Raw genomic sequence first — 19,513 nt, forward strand, 5'->3', positions numbered from 1 at the left:
AACAGTATTTTTATTGAAATTTCACAATTTTCACCCATATTAAGAGATACAACAGAGACAAAGCACACAGAACAAAAAGAAAACTGCCCCCACTTACCCATATCTACGTGCATATATATACACATACATACATACACATACATACACACATATACATATACCCATGCATATACACACACATATGCATACATACACACACATATACACACCCCCATACATACGCACACCATTTTTCTCTTCCCGCTCTGTGCTTCTCACCCCATCACCATCATTGCGTCTCTCAATACATACATTTTAAACAAACTTACAAACAGAAATTAAACAAAAAGCTCAGTTTAAACCATGAGGTTAGGTTCCACACATGGAACGTACAGTGTAGTTCTGAAATACATAGATCCCCGCCATTCTAAGAGAATCCTTGCAGCATAATAGCTGATACCTGAGGTTCTAGGTAATTAGATAAGGTTCCCATACTTTGTAGAACTGGTCTGTTTTATAATGCAATGTACATGTCAGATATTCCAGAGGCACCCATTCAAATAGTATCTTATGCCAGTCTTTAATAGAAGGAACCTTATCACTAATCCACTGTAAAGGGATGTTTTTCCTCGCTGCGAAGGTAAGGATGTTGTAAAGCCTCCCTTTACCCACAGAAGTAACATGCCTACTAGGGAGACCTAACAGTAAAGAAACTGGGTCCAATTCTAGATCGACCCCTAGGATCTTTTCAATTTCTTGCAGGACACCAGCCCAGTATCTTTGTATTTTGGTACATGACCATAAACAATGTGTTAGGGTGCCTGTATCAGTTTTGCATTTAAGACACTGAGGGAAGAGGAAGTTGGGCTAAAAGCATGTCTGCGATTTGGGGATATATGCAATCTGTGTATTATTCTTAATTGGATTGCTCTAGTACGGTTACATATAGATATTGTTTTTGCATATCTCCAAATGTCCTCCCACATCTCTTCGTCAATAGTAACAGACAATTCTTTCTCCCACACTTGTTTCACCCTCTGTGTGTTGACAGCAGAAAAGGACCTTAAAGTATCATAAAACAGACTTACAGACATTTTCCTTTGTGGGAAAAAAAGCATTCTTTCAATGACCGCCACATCAGGGTTACCAATTAAGGTGGTGCTCTCCAGAATATAATGTCTTACTTGTAGGAAGCGGAAAAAGTCCTGCTTTGGGAGTCGATATTTCTCGACCATCTGCTCAAATGACAACAAAATCTTATCAGCGAATAAGTCGTTTAGCCTGCGTATGCCCTTATTAAGCCATAAATTAAAGCCAGCATCCAGCAATCCTGGGCTGAAATCTGGGTTGTTAAGAATTGGGGTAAGAGCAGAGGTTAGTTTGGACCTTCCCAGGAAGCGTTGAACTGACCTCCATACTTTGAGTGTGTTAAGTGTAACTGGATTATTGCAGTGTTCTTCTACAGACTTGAAACTTCTGAAAAATAAAAGATCCTGTAAGGGGTATTTTGAAAGAGAATTCTCAATGTCTAACCAAATAGAGGAGTCATCATTTGTGATCCAGTCAGAAATATAACAGAGGTGGGCACACCATTGATAGAACTTGATATTGGGCAGGTCCAAGCCGCCCATAGAACTTGGCAGCTGCAATATTGCCATCTTAAGTCTTGGCTTGCGTTTACTCCATATAAAGGAACTTAGCCATCCATTTACATCCTTTATTACCTTATTGGAGAGTAATACTGGGATCATTTGGATTGGGTAAAGTAGTCTAGGTAAAACGTTCATTTTCAATAGGGATATTCTACCCAACCAAGAAACGGGGGAGAGAGTTCCAGCGCTCCAGATCCTGTCTTATTGTATCAAACAAAGGAACAAAGTTGGCTTTGTACATTAGCTGGAATTTAGGAGTTACAAATATACCCAGATACATGAAACCTGAGGGAGACCATTTAAAAGGGAAGAGAAGTATTAGGTACAGAATGCAGGCTACCAAGTGGCATAGCCTCTGACTTAGTAAGGTTAATCTTGTAGCCTGAGAATCCGCTGAATAATTCAATAATATTAATAAGAGATGTAATTGAAGTCTCGGGACTAGAGATGAATATCAGGACATCATCAGCATACAAGCTTATTTTATGGTGAACATCTCCAATGAGCAGCCCCTGTATAGCAGGCGTTACCCTGATGGCCTCGGCCAGTGGTTCCATAACGAGTGCAAAGAGGAGGGGGATAAAGGACAGCCCTGTCTGGTACCTCTGTGTATAGAGAAGCTGTTTGACCGTAGCCCATTAGTAAGGACAGCAGCCTGAGGATCATCATATAAAACTTTCACCCATTTTATAAAGTTGTCCCCCAGACCAAATTTATTTAGAGCAAATAATAGGTAAGACCACTCCACACGATCAAATGCTTTCTCAAGCATCTAGGGAGAGCACAAGACCATCCACAGCACTTTGTTGGTAGGCTTGAATTACATTAAGAAGCCGCCTGACGTTGTTGCATGACTTACGGCCCCTAATGAAGCCAGTTTGGTCTCCTTTCACAATTAGTGGCAATGAGTCCTCTAATCTTGTGGCTAGAATTTTAGAAAGCAATTTTCTATCCACATTCAGAAGGGAAATTGGTCTGTACGAGGAACAAGACTCTGGACATTTTCCCTTTTTGAGGATAAGTGAAATGTTGGCTTCCCTCAGCGTTTGAGGGAGTTGGTCATTTGAAAATGAGTGGTTAAACATATCACGCAATGGCTCAAGGATCAGGCCATGGAACTCTTTATAGAACTCACTACAAAACCCGTCTGGTCCTGGGGCCTTACCATTTTGCATATTCTTAATTGCGAACATTATCTCTTCCTTGGTAATAGGGGCATTAAGGAGGGACCTCTGTTCTTCGGAGATGGTAGGGAGCTCAATCTTACCAAAGAAGTTCTCCATTAATTTGGGTGCATCCTTTGGCAGTTCTGAGGCATAAAGGTTTGTATAAAATTTCTTAAATGAGTCACTTATCAATTTATTTTCATATAAATGATTACCATCAGAATCAGTAATAGTAGCAATTGACTGAGAGTCAGCCCTCTTTTTAGCTAGGTATGCCAAGTACTTTCCTGGCTTATCGCCATGTTCATATAGCTTTTGCTTGACAAATCTCATTTTCTTTTCAGCGTCCTGTGTTAGGAGAGAGTCTAACGTTGATCTAATGACTGATATTTCCTTTAATAGGGCAGGAGTGGGCGTTTTAATGTAGTCCTTCTCTTTAGTTCCTAATTCACCCTCTAACATTTTTTGCTTTTCCCGCTTTTTCCGTCTCTTAGTAGCTGTGTATGACATAATCAGACCCCTGGCATACGCTTTACAGGTCTCCCAAAGGAGCGAGGGGTTATCTGTTGATTGAGAGTTAATAGAGAAAAATGCTTTAAACTCTGTTATAAAATATGATGTGAATGTATGGTCTTTAAGAATGGTTGTGTTCAACCTCCAATGTCTTGACCGATTGAATGCCCCGTTGAGTTTTATGTCCAGGATCACCTCAGCATGATCAGATATGACTATGCTTCCTATCCTAGCAGATAAAACAGACTGCAAAGACGTCTTGGGCATAAAAAAAAATCTATTCTAGTCTGACATCCATGAGGTGCAGAGAAAAAAGTGAACTCTCTGTTGGAGGGATGGAAAGCTCTCCAGACATCCGCATACCCCAGATCATCACAAATAACTTTAAGTGACTTAGCTTGAGGAGAGAGTGAAGCTATACCACTGGGAAACTTATCAATAAGGGGGTTCAACAAGCAGTTAAAATCTCCTCCAACCACTGCAGTGTCTGAGTTTAATTCTGAAAAGTCTAGAAATGCCTTAGTGAGGAAATCAGGGGGGTGAGCAGGGGGGAAGTAAATATTCATTATGGAAATGTTCTGCCCTTGTAAAGTACCATTAATTATAACAAAGCGACCAAATTTATCTTTCACACAATTCAAGACCTTAAGTGGTAAGTTCTTTTTCACCAGAATTGCTACACCTCTACTTCTGGATGTAAATGATGAGAAAAACACTTGACCAAACCCTCCTTGTTGTAATTTCAGGTGCTCCTTATCATCCAAATGAGTTTCTTGCAACAGGGCAATATCAATATTTTCTTTCTTTTTTAATGGGGTTATGGCTCCCTCTAATGTTCCATGTACATACACGCAGTCCGTTACCTGCCATTGTATCTTGACCATTCAATATCGAGACTGGATCCCACTATAAAAATGGGGTGGTACCTTTTTCCATGTGTTGAACTCTCCTCTATCTCACAGAGCATAAACAAACAATATGAACCCTGAAGTCCAACTATACTAAACCCAAAAATGAAACATGTAAAGATCCAAAAGGGGTTTTCCCACTAGCTAACATGCAGGGGATTTCAACTCTCCAATGTAGACTCTTAAGTCCGCATTGCCGCTCAATAGCCTCATCCTTTATATATATGGAAAAGAAAATCAATAGAAGAAGATTGAGGCTCTTCCACCTAAAACCAAGCCTGGGCACCAATATGGGTTCACACATATCTCAGCCTGAGCTATAGCGGCTATTACTTTAGCAAGAAAAATAATAAAGATACGAATATTACTGAGCCGGAGTACGTGAGGACTCACACCACTGTTTCATGATCAGATTCAACCAAAAATAAGCAAAGTTATTCAATGCTGTGGAGGTGCAGCTTAAAGTTATTTACCCGAGAGAGTCAATAAACGCAGCAGCCTCTTCAGGTGTGTAGAGCTTTTTAGGTGATCCGTTGACCATAATCTTCAATGTGGCCAGGTACAACAGTGCGTAGTCCATCTTCATTCTCCTGAGTCGAGCCTTCGCCTCATCAAACGCTTTGCGTCTTCGTACAACCGCTGTGGAATAATCATTGAAGAATGAGACCTTTGGACCTTTATGTTGACTACCATCAGAGCCGATGCTTCTAGCCGCGTCCATGACGCGCTGCTTGTCGGTGAAGTTGTGGAACTTTATAACCACCGGCCGTGGGCGTTGATTGGGGCCCGGTATCGGTGCTTGACACGACCAGCCTTAGTGTCCATTTGTAGGTAGCCAGGGATCCATTCCTCAAAGAATTTTACTGAACGTGTCCCTTCAGAATTTTCCAGGAGTCCCACAACACGAATATTGCATCTGCGTCCTCGATTATCCAAGTCGTCAATGTGCTCCGCCATTTCGCGCACCTGTTTCTCAAGTGCTTTTATCTTAGCGTCCATAGATGTAGTTGAAGTTTCCACTGCAGCAATTCTTCCTTCCGCCTCACCAACACGTTTCACAACGCTCTGTATTTCAGCTGAATGGCTTGCTATTGCTTCCAAGACCGTTCTTATCTTAGCATCGATCACTTTAGTAATGTTATCAGTCATCTTTTGAATGATCAGGTCCATTGTGCCTGGGTCCGCAATGGTGTTAGCTTCGCTAACGTTAGCTAGCTCCTCATGCACATCCACAGGGGTGGTGGTTTTGGTCGACTTCTTAGTAGTTCTATTGGGCATGTTGTCTGAGATTTTTGCGAAATAGTCATCAAGACTCATTATATGGTAACTTATTTAGCCAATTCTACCACTTTTTCAAGCTAGGAGATTAATGTAAGAATATACATTTACGAATGCCACGAGAGCTCGCTGAAACACCGTGTTCTGTCTACGGCGCCATTTTGTCCCCTAGAGGACCTTTTTAATGTGTTTGTTTCATATGCATGTGTTGTGCTTTTCATGTATTGTGCATATTGATAGACTAATATGTGTAATTGTTGATGTGTTTATCTGCAAAAGAGACTGAGGTCTCAGCATGACTTAGGACTAGGCAGAATACTGCCCCCTTTGGATGAATTGCGTGCCCATAGTAAACTGAAAAGAAATCTGTCCAAAATTGCTAATATATGCATATAATAATTATTATTGGATAGAAAACACTCTAAAGCTTCTAAAACCGTTTGAATTATGTCTGTAAGTATAGCAGAACTCACAGGGCAGGCAATCTCCCAAACTATTTTTGGAGTACTGAAAGTTGGGGCAACTTTGACGTCATCGCTCTCACCCTTCCCAACCAGCTATGGATCCGGAGACACTTTCTATGTCTTCCACTAGATGTCCTCATTCAGTACAGCGTTTAATTGTGCAAATCCCGCGAGCTTTGACCCTTTGCGAGGCGAAAGAGTGGATGTCGCGAGAAAATACATGTGCGTTAGAGCGCGCGTTTGACCAGTTTAGTCGACATATAATATGGAATTTTGAAGTTTTGATGCGCAACTGTTCGGGACCAGAAGTAATTTTGGGTGCATTTCAGCTGAAACTGCTAGCAGATGCTACTTTAAGGGACACACGAAGTGAAACAAAACGATGTATTGGGTAAGTATGACTCCTTCCACTACATTCTGATCGAAAACCATCAAAGGTAAGGGAATATTTGTTGTAATTTTGTATTTCTGTAGATTCCAACATAGCGGAGAAATATTGCTTACGTCTGAGCGCCGTCTCAAATTATTACATAGTGAACGAATTCTGTAACGTTAAAAATAAATGTGGCACAGCGGTTGCATTAAGAAGCAGTGTATCTTTCTAACTATATGTAGACCATGTATATTTAGTCAAAGTTTATGATGTTTATTTCTGTTATCTGGCGGAGGTATCTATAATTTCTCCGGACATGTTTGTGCATTTTCTGAACATGGTGTCAATGTAAACGGAGATTTATGGATATAAATTGCATATTATTGAAAAAAACACAAATGTACTGTTTAACATGTCCTATTACTGTCATCTGATGAAGATTTTCAAAAGGTTAGTGAATTATTTTTCTTTTAATCCTGCGTTTGTGATTGCATCTTTTGTTCGACAAAATGGCTGTATATCGTCTGTGTCTTTGTGGTGGTTTGATATAAATATGTGCCATGTTTTCGCCGTAAAACATTTACGAAATCTGACACCCTGGGTAGATGAACAAGGTGTTTATCTTCCATTTGAGCTATTGGACTTGTTAATGTGTGGAGGTTAAATATTTCTAAGAATATTTTTTGCATTCTGTGCGCCACTGTCTCAGTTGAGGGGGGGGGTACCCCTTGGGGAACCTGTACCGTTAACACGTTAAATAGAGTTTCAATAAAAAATACACTCCAGACAGATTTTTCCCGGTTAGCTATTGGATTGGAATCAGATTTGAACTTGCAACCCTGCGGTTAGTGACCCACCTCTGTGACCTCAAAGCTAACCCCACCCTCCAAATTATATAAACCAACTGAGAAAAATAAGACGGTCAACGATTTGATATTACAATTTAACATTTCACCTGGTAAAACACGTTGGGACAGGTTATGAAAAGCATTCATGCTTGACTGTCCTGATTGGCTGTGACAAGTATTGTGTAGTAGTATTGACAATGGTTGCTTTCAAGTAAAGTGTTTCCAAAATACATGAAATCCTTCTATGCTTTTCCACTTCACCTGGCTAAATATGTTACAACAGGCTAAAATCAATGGTTAAAAACCCTTCTTGCCACTATCAAACCTATAATAATATATTTATTTTATATGCCGTTTTTCAAAGTCACTTTAAAAATCGAACAAAAACAGATGGCAGAACCGTGAGCAGATTTTGGCGAAGATTCTTGGACGATTGAGGCGCTAAGGATAGGCAGTTGCTTAAGTGGGGGGAGCATAGCTGGTAGGCCTGCAGCCAGGGAGAAATGTCAGTCAGGCCACAGGAACTCTTCATCAGGAACTTTGGCATCTATGATGTTCAGCTCATTTCTGTAGCGAGGCCGAGCTAGGCCACTTAAAACAGACTTGACATCACCAGTCCTGCAACTCCATCAGTAACCACCAGATATTTAATGTTAACCCTCAACACGTTACTACCATTTATAGAAAAACTCTATTTAGAAACAGTTAAAACTGCAAAAAATATTTACAAACGTACGTACAGGAGCTCCTGCTTAGGCGACCTCACAGCGCCATGGCAACCAAATATTACAAAAACCTTTAGCGTTCACTCTGCCTGGAGTTCGATGGGCAGGGTTTGCCCTTTTCCATTGGTTCCATTGCTACAGACAAGCGCAATCAATCCCAGATAAAGTATTTGAAATGATTTCAAATAGTATTTCAGCACAGGTCTGGCAGCAATGACAAGCGCTAAGAACAGTTAGCCTGATGACAGAGCGCTTCAAGTGAAGCGTTTTCCTGAAAATATGCAATCCCCTCATACACTCACCCCCTACATCCAGGTAAACATTTGACCCTGAAAGGGAAATGCAATGAGCAGAAGAAGGGGTAATCATTGGTTAAAACATGGGCCTCCTCAGGAACAGCACTCCGCTGTTCTGGGAATGATGGACACGTGCACTATTGATGGAACATATGCAGGGGACAGACAGATAGGATATCGTATGGACTCATTCTGTTGCTCACCATCTGCGCCAATCCCCCCTCCTTCCTTAGCCATATCAGTTATTAAGCAAAGGAGGGTGTTCATTTAACAGCAAATAAGAGGACTTAATGAAATGTGACCAAAATTGACCAAAGTCAATACAATAGAGTGGTCCTTCTGTAGCTCAGTTGGTAGAGCATGGCGCTTGTAACGCCAGGGTAGTGGGTTCGATCCCCGGGACCACCCATACGTAGAATGTATGCACACATGACTGTAAGTCGCTTTGGATAAAAGCGTCTGCTAAATGGCATATATAATATATTATTATTATATTATAATAGCAGGTCTGTGAATGAGAAAATAGTCTGTTTTCCAAATTACACCATAGTCCCATAATAGTGCACTACTTTAGACCAGGGTGCACAGAGCTCTGGTTAAAAGTAGTGCACTATGTACAGTTGATGTCGGAAGTGTACATACACTTTGGTTGGAATCATTAAAACTCATTTTTCAACCACTCCACAAATGTCTTGTTTAACAAACTGTAGTTTTGGACAAGTCGATTAGGACATCTACTGTGTGCATGACACAAGTCATTTTCAGACAGATTATTTAACTTAATCACAATTCCAGTGGGTCAGAAGTTAACATACACTAAGTTCACTGTGCCTTTAAACAGCTTGGGAAAATGTAATGGCTTTAGAAGCTTTTTATAGGCTAATTGACATAATTGGAAGTGAAAATCACTCCCAGAACAACAGCAAAGGACCTTGTGAAGATGCTGGAGGAAACAGATACAAAAGTATCTATATCCACAGTAAAATGAGTCCTATATCGACATAACCTGAAAGGCCGCTCCGCATGGAAGAAGCCACTGCTCCAAAACCGCCATAAAAAAGACAGACTATGGTTTGCAACTGCATAAAATAAGCTAAAATAAATCATTAACTCTACTATTTATCTTACATTTCACATTCTTAAAATAAGGTGGTGATCCTAACTAACCTAAAAAACAGGGGATTTTTACAAGGATTAAATGTCAGGAATTGTGAAAAACTGAGTTTAAATGTATTTGGCTAAATTGTATGTAAACTTTCGACTTCAACTATTGGTAATAGTTTGTATATTTGGGATGCAGCCATTTACCTTCGGAAACTATTTAGACCCCTTGACCATTTCCAGATTTTTTAAAGTTTTATTCTAAAATTTATTAAATAAAATAAAAAATCCACAATCTACACACAATACCCCATAATAACGAACGGAAAACAGGTTGGGATATTGTGTAAAAAATACCAATAAAACAAATGGAAATACCTAAGTATACTTTATACTTTAAGTATTCAGACCCTTTGCTATGAGACTCGAAATTGAGCTCAGGTACATCTTGTTTCCATTGATCATCATTGAGATGTTTATACAACTTGATTGGAGTACAACTGCAGTAAATTAAATTGATTGGACATGATTTGGAAAGGCACACCTGTCTATATTAGGTCCCACAGTTGACAGTGCATGTCAGCGCAAAAACAAAGCCATAAGGAATTGTCCGTAGAGATCCGAGACCGGATTGTGTCGGGGCACAGATCTGGGAAAGGGTACCAAGAAATCTCTGCAGCATTAAAGGTCCCCAAGAACACAATGGCCTCCATCATTCTTAAATGGAAGAACCACCAAGACTCTTCCTAGAGCTGGCCACACCGCCAAACTGAGAAATCGGGGGAGAAGTGCCTTGGTCAGGGAGATGACCAAGAGTCCTATTGTCACTCTGACAGAGCTCCTCTGTGGAGATGTGAGAACCTTCCAGAAGGACAACCATCTCTGCAGCATTCCACCAATCAGGCCTTTATGTTTGAGCGGCCAGACGGAAGCCACTCCTCAGTCAAAGGCAAATGACAGCCCACTTGGAGTTTGCCAAAAGGCACCTAAAGACTCAGAACATGAGAAACAAGATTGAACTCTTTGGCCTGGAAACCTGGCACCATCCTTGCGGAGAAGCATGGTGGTGGCAGTATCATGATGTGGGGATGTTATTCAGCGGCAGGGACTGGAAGACTAGTCAGGATCATGGCAAAAAATGAACGGAGAAAAGTGCAGAGAGATGAAAACCTGCTCCAGAACACTCAGGACCTCAGACTGGGGTGAAGGTTCACCTTCCAACAGGACAACGACCCTAAGCACACAGCCAAGACAACGCAGGAGCGGCTTTGGGACAGGTCTCTGAATGTCCTTAAGGCACAGCCAGAACCCGGGCTTGAACCCGATCTAACATTTCTGGAGAGACCTGAAAATAGCTGCCCAGCAACACTCCCCATCTAACCTGATAGAGCTTGAGATGATCTGCAGAGAAGAATGGGAGAAACTCCCCAAATACAGGTGTGCCAAGCTTGAAGTGTTATACCCAAAAAGACTCAAGGCTGTAATCGCTGCCAAAGGTTCTTTAACAAAGTACTGAGTAAAGGATCTGAATACTTATGTAAGGGAACACCCCCCTGAAATGTACAAAAATGAATGGGAAGTCATTGGCACTGTACAAACCATATACACGGTGTCTAATACCACTAAATTCGGCGTCGTTTCATTCAAAGTTGATTGCATATGCCAAGTGTAACACTGCAAAAATCCAAACAGATGGCGAGTGCGCTCCACCATGATTTTTCATATTGCAAATGTAACATAAGTCAAGACCCAAAAGTAAAATGGTTGATATTTATTTTGTCAATTACACGTGTAAGAACTGTATGAATATACTTTTGTCCCCAAAAAATTATCATATTTAAAAATAAAAAAACATTTTTTTTACTTGTGCATAAGGCATATGTTTTGTCCATTTGCAATATGATTTCATAGGAAGTCAAAAATAGCAAAACATTTGAAAAAAACGTATCACACCCTTAAAAAAGTGCTTTCTGGACCGTTTTTCGAAATTCTTTAGATTTGTGTCAATTACACATGTATAAGAACTGTATCAATACACTTTAGTCATATTTTATTATTATTTTTACTTGTGCATAAGGCATATGTTTTGTCCATTGCAATATGATTTCATAGGAAGTCAAAAGTCACTTTCTTGTTTTGGCCAAATGCAATATGGAAGATTTGAAAGTGCCAAATTAGGATGTTATGTCCATTTGCCATGTACCATCACGAATTTGACATGCTCAAAAATACTGCAGAAATGCAAAATTGACTGGCCTGATGAACTCGGGATAGCCGGGCAGTGATAGTGGTTCCTCTCCATCGCTCCTTGTGTTGATTTCATCATGTCCATTTGGTGATGTTTTTCACTGTTGAATCATATTGCAAATGCACATGCATTTGCAATGTTTCAATGGGCATTTACCATCACGAATTTGTCATGCTCAAAAAAAACTGCAGAAATGCTAAATTGACTGGCCTAATGAACTCGGGATGGCCGGGCAGTGATTCTTGTTCTTCTCTATCGCTTGATTTCAGAATGTCACTTTGGTGATGGTACCTCACTTTTTAAACATATTGGAAATGGACAAAAGTCACCAGCAAGTCACCGTCCATCAGTCAATTAGATATCATTCTGACACCAAACTGACACCACACCCACTTTTTCCAACTCGTTTAGAAGCCAACGATCACATATTTCAGAGCAGGCCCATAATTCACAGCACCTTCAGTTTAAAACATCATAAAAACACATAGTTACGTTCTAGCTGTGGGTCCAGTTCTGACATTATGTGTACGCCTATGTGAGGCGACCCCGAATCCCAAGTTCCGGCTCGATAGGTCATTCGATGCCTAAGCAAGACCGTAATTGGTGCTGAAAATCCACTTTTTTCCATGCCTTGCTATGGGCGTCCTTGAATGAGCTATCGGACAGAAACGTTGGGGTCCATCTCTATGGGCCGAGCCGGTTTCAATGCATGACTTTTCTAAATGTCGTAATTTTCGTAATGGTGAAAATTAATTGAAGTCATTGCAAATGTACGAGGCTGTTTCTCGGTCCGAGAACCTTCTAGAGCCAGATGAACAGCACAACAATGGGACGAAGGATCTCATCACGGTATCTCTGTGCATTACAATTGCTATCAATAAAATGCAATTGAGTTTGTTGTCCGTAGCTTATGCCTGCCCATATCATAACCCCACCACCGCCATGGGGCACTCTGTTAACAACGTTGACATCAGAGAACCACTCGCCCACACAATAGCATACACGTGGTCTGCGGAGGCCAGTTGGACATACTGCCAAATTCTCTGAAACAACAATGGAGGCGGAATATGGTAGAGAAATGAAAATTCAATTATCTGGCGGACATTCTTGCAGTTAGCATACCAATTGCATGCTGCCTCAAAACTTGAGACATCTGTGGCTTTGCAAATTTTAGAGTGGCCTTTTATCGTACCTGTGTAATGATAATGCTATTTTGTCACACTCTGACCAAAAAAAAAATGTAAAATTTTCGATATTTATTTTGTCAATTACACGTGTAAGAACTGTATGAATATACCTCAAAACTTGAGACATCTGTGGCTTTGCAAATGTTAGAGTGGCCTTTTATCGTACCTGTGTAATGATAATGCTATTTTGTCACACTCTGACCATTATTTGCTTGGTCTGGGTGTGATATGAGTGCGCATTCTATGTCGCATGTCTAGTTAGTCTGTTTCTATGTGTTTTGGCCTGATATGGTTCTCAACAGAGGCAGGTGTTTGTCGTTGTCTCTGATTGGGAACCATATTTAGGTAGCCTGTTTTGTATTGTGGTTCGTGGGTTATTGTCTATGTGATGTTGCATGTCAGCACTCGGTTTCTATAGCGGTCACGTTCGTCTGGTTAGTTTATTTTGTTTGTTTAGTGTACTTCATGTTTTTCTCGTCTATAATTAAAAGTATATATTCACACCACGCTGCGCTTTGGTCTCCTCAAAATGACGATCGTGACATATTTAATCAGCTTCTTGATATGCCACACCTGTCAGGTGGATGGATTATCTTGGAAAAGGAGAAATGCTCACTAACAGGGTTGTAAACAAATTTGTGCACAAAATGAGAGATTCGCTTTTTGTGTAATATGGAACATTTCTGGGATCTTTTATTTCAGCTAATGAAACATGGGACCCAAGATTTACATGTTGCAATTATATTTTTGTTAAGTGTAATTACAAATGAAAAGCTGAAATGTCTTGAGTCAATAAGTATTCAACCCCTTTGTTACGGCAAGCTTAAAGTGGAACTGAAAGCGTTTCAGCAACATGAAATCTTATTCAAATCTGTTCAAGGAAAATGACACTTTTTTTTGTTTTACATTTTCTGACTAGCGAGCACTTAGATATGGTCATTTTCACGTTTTCATAAATTCATAGAATGCTTGGGAATGACGTATAGTAAGGCATCTGTGAACATTCTATAGCAATAGAGTGGGAAAGAGGCGGTGCGTTTAACAGAGACCAATTCAAATGAAATGAAATTCTATTTGTCATTTCTTCGCAAATAATAAGTGTAGACTTAGTGAAATGCTTCCTTACAGGCCCTTCCCAACAATGCAAACAGACAAATATAAAGGAATAAATACACAATGATTAACAATAACTTGGCTATATACACAGTACCAGCATCGAGCAGGTGTACAGGGGTACGAGGTCATTGAGGTAGATACACTGCCTTCATAAAGTATTCACACAGCTTGACTTTTTCCACATTTTCTTGTGTTACAGACTGAATTTAAAATGTATTAAATTGAGATTTTGTGTCACTTGCCTACACACGATACCACATTATGTCAAGGCTTGTGTGCGTCCTAGAGCAAAACAACCGACATGTCTGTCCGCGAGTCTCATCTTTCCATTGTAGGCCATTCTATAGCAATAGAGTGGGAAAGAGGCGGTGCGATTGGACAATTAAGTCACTTTAGTAAATAAAACTGGATCAAAACATGTGGTTAATACCATTCCATTGACACCATTCCAGCCATTACTATCAGCCGTCCTCCCCTCAGCACCCTCCACCTAATCATCCCTAGCTTCAAATTGGCTCATTCATCCCCCTTCCTCTCCCCTATAACTATTCCCCAGGTTGTTGCTGTAAATGAGAATGTGTTCAGTCAACTTAGCTTAAATAAGGGTAAAATACATTTAAAAGACTGTTGTACACTCAGCGTATATGAGGCTAATCATTACACTCAATTCTGTACATGCCTTGTGCTGACATGGAATTGCATTGGGCAAATCCAACCCTTGTTATCTCGGTAGTGAAATGTCTGGAAGCAGGGGACGATGGGATCCTTAGCTTCAACATACACATCTACTACCACCAAAAAACAATGCCAGATATGTTTTTTCCCCAGAATGTCTGAGTGGCACTTGGAAATGCTACTGTGATAATGAAGATGGTTTGCTTAAGACAACATAGTACAGTACGTTTACAATATCATAAACAATAGTCTTTTTACATTGGTTTCAAATTTAATTGTATATATTCTTAGTTTTAAAGGGGGCACTCTTGTCATAACGACAAAGAGTGAAAAAGGTGAAGATGTGCTCTACTCAAATGGCACAACAGAATCATTCAGATTGACCAAAGCACAGCATATGACAACCATCTTGTATAACTGAGGGATGTTTCCTTTAATATCTTATTTTTTTATGTTTCCTTTTATAAGGACAAAGTAGTAGAAGTAGAAACTTCTGCGTCGCTCATCTTCACAGTGGCAATCCAGTCGACATGGGTGTCTTGATAGAGGTCAACTGGTGAACCTACAGTACATAAACACATGAGAAGCAGACCTGATGTTAGAATATCACTTCTTCAGGTCACCTATACTATCAGGGCTCTTGATTGTTTGCTTGTGTTTAATTCACTAAGGTGTTTAAGTGTCATAAAAAGATCAAATCTATTGTTGGGCTGGAACAACCAATAGTCAACACAGCAGGTTGTCCTATCTCATTGAGGCCTTTGTCCTATTCTGTAATGTCCATACATTTTCCCATCTCTTATGAATAAAGTTCTCAACAAATTAGTATTGTTTCTTGGGACAATAATGTCTTCCTCCAGGCTATGTGGACGTCATATTGTACAATTTGTCTCCAGCCTTTGCAAAATGAATGTCAGATTTGACTGTTCGAAGCAGGTTAGGAGAACTTGCGCATAAGGTTAGAACAATTAGGTTAAGAAAAGGGTTAGGGTTAGCTCAAATGCAAAAAAAATAATTTTGCCATTAATTTTACAAAAGCTGGATCCCTTCTAGCAATGACCCCTTTCATAGGCCTAGATTTGTATTGATCTGTCGTCAGTGTCAGCAGAATAGACCTATACTAACATCGTATTAAAAAAGATTCTGCTAATGTCTCCAGTCATGTAAAGTGTAGCCACATTTTTCGAATGTAAAGGAAATGTCTCTGATATAGGCCTATGCCACTAAAGACTCATTAATAGCAAACATTATGATCCAATCTACTCATCACATTAGGAATAGTAGGTTTACATCAGTCTGCAAATTTGATGATCGATGCATACAATCCTTTATTATAAAAGGTGCATTTTTATTGTGAGAAAATTGCTTCCCCAAAACTTAACTCACGCGTGCCACCTGTGTAAGACACACATGCTAATAGCTAGACTACAAGCTATCTAGCTAACTTAGTATTGTCGTTTACACCTGGTTAGCATAATAGTTACACTAAACTCAAAATTGATCAGACTTACCAGTGATGACACAATCGGAGTAGAACCTGTACTGACAGCTTTCTGAGTGCTGGTCTTGACGGGCAAAAGGTTCTTTCTTGTCTTATCTCCTTGGTGTTTCATGATTTCAGGTAATCGTGTTGTCTTTCCTGCCTCGTTAGAGCAGCCAAATACTGCACAGAAATAGACCGTGGTGATGAATTAACTCATTTTAGGCACTTATCACGCAGCTTGGGGTAGCCACTCGGCTGTTGTTTTTTGAAAGAATTGATGCGGTGGTCTTTCAACATGGCTGTCAGGAGGCGTCGTACATCAACCGCAACCCTTCTATTGTTGTTTACATCTCCACAGCAGTTAGCAATTAATGCACTGTAGGCCTACTTCTATTGTGTATCCATATGAGGGAAGTGTACATTCTGTTCATTCATTAGTCATTGTGCAATGAGAACGCAATAGTGGAGAGATATTGTGTAGTGTGAAACTAACATAACGGTACACTATATTTAGGTAGCAACCTTACATCCCGGTTGCCATGTCTAGCCGCACTACCTGATAACTTTGAACTATAGACCTCCTATTTTAGTTTGAGCTCAGAGCGACACAAGTGGACCAACCCTTTCCCTGACAGCATTGTCAAATCATCACAGATATTCATATGTATTTAGATGATTCATATGACTAAGGGGAGAGCTAACCCAATGCAAACTTCATTAAGGAGTCAGCAGCCCTTTCCTGCAGTCAAATGACCAAATCACCCTCTAGTGACCTCATGGGTGGAATGTTAATATTTTTCATAATCAGTCAACTTTATTTATACATCAAATCTGGTGTTTCTACATCAAATCTGGTGTTTCTACATCAAATCTGGTGTTTCTATGTGAAACAGTTTTGTTATACTTCAGTCTTCTGTGATGTACATAAAGTGTAATATTGGGATGTAAACTCAAAATGTAATACATTTCAACTCTTCATCTGACATGGCACAATGTCTCCTTTTTTTAAGCCCATAACCATGTGTGTGAGGTGTATACTTTTGTTTCAAAGTAGATTTAAGTATCAAGAAACCCTCTGTGTGACTCTGATTTAGCCCACTGCAGTAAGTACAAATCATTATGCATTACTAATATTCAGACACACAGCCATTTGGGATAAAAATGCCTTTTTGCAAGTGTAGTGTCTATTTGGCATTAATTTTGATGATAACGCAAGTAAAGATGCAACAAAGAAAACAGGTTAAAATCCTTGAATGAGTGACAATGTTTTCATGATGGGATTTAATTTAAACCGCCATTGACATGAGTTTAGTGCATCTCCAAAATGTGCATAAATATGACATTTATTGATCTCCAAAACAGCCTGATATTGAAGCACCAGTCCCAGGAAAAAGCATTGCACATTTATTAGGTCAAACGCCAGTAGGGGGAACTAAACCGTTGGAGAGGATGTCATTTATTAAAAGCAACACATTCAGCACCTCTAGACTGGAGTGACAGCGACCGGAGCTGAAGCTATATGAATGGACAGATTTGGATATGGAAAGCCATTTTAACATATATTCATTGATTTCTTTTATATCAATAATTGAATTTGTTCATATCAAAAATGATTTATCGTTATAAAAGCAAGAACATTTATATAAAAAAATCAACTATATATATATATATATATATCGTTTTTTTTCTTTTCAATAAAACATTCTATGATAATGACCTTCATGGGGGCAGGATTATGCTCCTACATAGACTGGAATACACAGGTGACCAACATGGCCGCATGTGTACTTATCCAAGTCAGGAGGAGAATTTTTACAATTCTCCACCCTCCATCTTAGTTTGGCAAAATCTTTGCTATTGCATGGCTCTTCTCTTGCTGTCAAGGATCCCTCCAATCTGTGATCCGCGGCTCGCCACTTCTTTATAAATCACGCAATACTTAATTGACATTCAAGGCACTTGAAGATCATTGGGTTTCAGTCTAAAATAATGCTAAATATATGCTAATACATCCGGAATGCGACAATTATTGATATAAAGAAAATATATATTGATAGAAAAATTCAAATATCATATGTTTAAACGGCTTTCCTTAGAAAGAATCTGATATTTACAAATTGGTGCTTGAAATAGACCAGAGCTGTGTTCCGGTACCCATAACAACATACTGTATACTACATAATTCACGAGTATATACTAAACTCAGCAAAAAGAGAAATATCCCTTTTTCAGAACACTGTCTTTCAAAAATAATTCGGAAAAATCCAAATAACAGATCTTCATTGTAAAGGGTTTAAACGCTGTTTCCATGCTTGTTCAATGAACCATAAACAATTAATGAACATGGAACGGTCGTTAAGACATTAACAGCTTACCTACGGTAGGCAATTAAGGTCACAGTTATCAAAACTTAGGACACTAAAGAGGCCATTCTACTGACTCTGAAAAACACCAAAAGAAAGATGCCCAGGGTCCCTGCTCATCTGCGTGAATGAGGCATAGACATGCTACAAGGAGGCATGAGGACTCCAGAAGTGGCCAGGGCAATAAATTGCAATGTCCGTACAGTAAGACGCCTAAGACAGCGCTACAGGGAGACAGGACGGACAGGTGATAGTCCTCGCAGTGGCAGACCACGTGTAACAACACCTGCATGCACAGGATCGTAACATCCGAACATCACACCTGCGAGACAGGTACAGGATGGCAACAACTGCCCGAGTTACACCAGGAACGCACAATCCCGCCTTCGGTGCTCAGACTGTCTGCAATAGGCTGGACTGAGGGCTTGTAGGTTTGTTGTAAGGCAGGTCCTCACCAGGCATCACCGGCAACAATGTTGCCTATGGGCACAAACCCAGCATCGCTGGACCAGACAGGACTGGTAAAAAGTTATCTTCACTGACACGTCGCGGTTTTGTCTCACCAGGGGTGATGGTCAGATTTGCGTTTATCGTCAGAAGGAATGAGCGTTACACCGAGGCCTGTACTCTGGAGCGGGATTGATTTGGAGGTGGAGGGTCTGTCATGGACCGGGAACTTGCAGATGCCTTGGTGGAAGAGTGGGGGTAACATCTCACAGAAAGAACGGGCAAATCTGGTGAAGTCCATGAGGACGAGATGCAGCTGGTGGCCACATCAGATACTGACTGTTGATTTTGACCCCCCCCTTTGTTCAGGGACACATTATTCAATTTCTGTTAGTCACATGTCTGTGGAACTTTTTTCAGTTTATGTCTCAGTAGCTGAATCTTGTTATGTTCATACAAATATTTCCACATGTTAAATTTGCTGAAAATAAACGCAGTTGACAGTGAGAGGGTGTTTCTTTTTTTGCTGAGTTTATATACGATTAGTTCATTTTACCGGTATCGTTTCAGTTGAGCGTACTAGAGCTTCGCCTGTCTGCAGGAAGTTGATGCTGTTTTACGATTTCGGGTGTGTTTGTAAATTCAATCTGGAGTACCAGAGTGTGCTCTGGCCGTTCGTAAATCCTGGGTG

General features: G+C 40.1%; 1 protein-coding gene across 2 annotated transcripts in view; it reads right to left on the minus strand.

The window, feature by feature from the left end:
• adcy8 (adenylate cyclase 8 (brain)) overlaps window positions 1-19,513 on the minus strand; it is a 251,836-nt gene that overhangs the window by 229,424 nt on the left and 2,899 nt on the right. The window lies entirely within an intron of this gene.

The sequence above is a fragment of the Oncorhynchus keta genome, chromosome 23 (genome assembly GCF_023373465.1).
Source record: "Oncorhynchus keta strain PuntledgeMale-10-30-2019 chromosome 23, Oket_V2, whole genome shotgun sequence".
In the NCBI taxonomy this organism is placed as follows: domain Eukaryota; kingdom Metazoa; phylum Chordata; class Actinopteri; order Salmoniformes; family Salmonidae; genus Oncorhynchus; species Oncorhynchus keta.